This window comes from Colobus angolensis, unplaced genomic scaffold (genome assembly GCF_000951035.1).
Source record: "Colobus angolensis palliatus isolate OR3802 unplaced genomic scaffold, Cang.pa_1.0 Scaffold3, whole genome shotgun sequence".
In the NCBI taxonomy this organism is placed as follows: domain Eukaryota; kingdom Metazoa; phylum Chordata; class Mammalia; order Primates; family Cercopithecidae; genus Colobus; species Colobus angolensis.
The window spans coordinates 16,702,031-16,704,796 of NW_012116265.1; positions in this window are offsets into that span (position 1 = coordinate 16,702,031).

A 2,766-nucleotide genomic window follows, 5' to 3' on the forward strand; every position below is an offset into this window, starting at 1 on the left:
GCTTACACCTGTAATCTCAGCACTTTGGGAGACTGAGGCAGGCGGATCACCTGAGGTCAGGAGTACAAGACCAGCCCAGCCAACATGGTGAAACCCTGTCTCTACTAAAAATACAAAAATTAACTGGGTGTGGTGGCAGGTGCCTGTCATCCAGCTACTTAGGAGGCTGAGGCAGGAGAATCACTTGAACCCAGGAAGTAAGGGTTACAGTGAGATGAGATTGTGCCATTGCACCTCAGCCTGGGCAACAAGAGTGAAAACTCCATCTCAAAAAGAAAAAGAAAAAAAAAGATCATAAGGATATAGAAGACTTGAAGAGTACTATAAACAAATTAGACCTAACAGATATTTATGGAACACTCCACTCAGCAATGACAAAATACACATTCTTCTCAAGTGCACATAGAACATTCTCCAGTATAAGTCAGAACACAAAATAAGTCTCAATACATTTTAAAAGATTAAAATCATAACAAAGTATGTTTTCTGACCACAATGGAATAAACCTAGAAATCAATAACAGAAAGAAACCTGAGAAACTCATAAATATGTAGAAATTAAATAACACACCCTTAAATAACCAATGGGTCAAAGAATAAATTGCAAGGTAAATTAGAAAATATTTTGAGACCTATGAAAACTATAATACCACATGCAAAAACTTATAGGATTTAGTAAAAGCAGTGCTTAGAGGGAAATTTAGAGTTGAAAATGTCAACATAAAAAAAAAACAAAGATTGCAAGTGAATAACATATCCTTCTACCTTAAGAAACTGGAAAAAGAAGAACAAACTGAATCCAAAACCAGAGGAAAGAAGGAAATAATAAAGATTAGGGTGGAGATAAATGAAATAGAGAACAGAAAACAATACAGAGAATGAGCAAAACCAAAAGTTAGTGTTTTGAAAACATCAACAAAATTTTTAAAAATCAACAAAATGGATGAATCTTTATCTGGACTGAATAAGAAAAAAAAGAGAAGACCCAAATTACTAAAATTAGAAACGAAAGTACAAACATTAATAATGACCTTGTAAAAATAATAATTTTAAAAGATTATAAGAGAATACTATGAACAACTGTATCCCAACAAATTACACAACCTAGATGAAATGGATAAATTCCTAGACACATAAGCTACCAAAACTTATTTAAGAAGAAATAGAAAACATGAATAGATCAATAACAAGAAAAGAGATTGAATCAGTAACTAAAATTTAAAAAGAAAACTTCAAAGAAAGAAAAACACAGAATCAGAGGGCTTCACTAGCAAATTCTACCAAGTGTTTAAACAGTTAACACTATTTTTTCCTCAAATGCCTCCGCTAAAAAGAAAAGGATGGAACCCTTCTGAACTCATTCTAGGGGGCCAGTATTATCCTAGTACCAAAGCCAAAGATATCACAAGGCGAGAAAACAAGAAACCAACATCCCTTATGAATATAGATGCAAAAATCCTTAACAAAATACTAGCAAACAAAATCCAGCAGCATATTTAAAGGATTATATACCATGACCAAGTGGGATTTATCTCCAGAATGCAAGGATGGTTCAACAGACGAAAATCAATCAAGGTACTACACTATATTAAAAGATTAAAAGAAAAAATACATAATCATCTCAATTGATGCAGAAAAAGCATTTAACAAAATCCAGTACTCTTTCATGATTTAAAAAAAAAAAAACATTAACACTCAACAAACTAGAAGAGAACTTTTCCAACCTTATAAAGGGCATTATATTACTCTGTGTGGGGTGCCATAAGAAAATACCACACACTGGTTGACTTAAACAACAGACATTTATTTTATTCCAGTTCTATAGGCTAGAAGTCCAAAATCAAAGTCAGGGTTTATTTCTGGTGAGTCCTTTCTTTCTGGCTTGTAGATGGCTGCCTTCCCACTGTGTCCTCACATGGCCTTTTCTTTGTGCTCATGTGAAGACAGAGATATCTCTAGTGTCTCCTCCTCTTCTTTCTTTTTCTTTCTTTTTTTAAGACAAGGCCTTGCTCTGTTGCCCAGGCCAGAATGCAGTGGTGCAATCACGGCTCATTGTAGCCTCAACCTCTTGGGTTCAAATGACCCTCCCTCTTAAGCCTTCTGAGTAGCTGGGACTACAGGTGCATGCCACCACACATGGCTAATTATTTTTAAAATTTCACTCTGTCATTCAGGCTAGCATGCAGTGGTGTGATCTTGGCTCTCTGCAACCCTTGCCTTCTGGGTTCAGGGGATTCTCATGCCTCAGCCTCTCGAGTAGCTGGAACTATAGGTGCATGCCACTATGCCCAGCTAATTTTTTGTATTTTTAGTAGAGACATGGTTTCACATGTTGGCCAGGCTGGTCTTGAACTCCTGACCTCAGGTGATTGGCCCACCTTGGCGTCCCAAAGTGCTGGGATTGCAGGAGTGAGCCGCTGAGCCAGGCCAAGGCCCTCTCTTTATGATCTCATTTAACCTTTATTACCTCCTAATAGGTCCTGTCTCCAAATACAATCACATTGTGGGTTAGAGCTTCAATATGAGAATTTGGGAGGGATACAGTTCAGTCAAAAACTGGCATCTATGAAAAACCCACAGCTCACATTCTACTTAATTATAAAAGATTGAAAACCTTCCCTCTACAATTAGGAACAAGGTAAGGATGTCAGCTCTTGTCACTTCTGTTCAACAATGCATTGGCAATTCTATCTAGGGTAATTAGTCAATAAATAGATAAAAGACTATCAGATTGGAAAGGAAAAAGTAAATCTGTCTCTATTTGCCG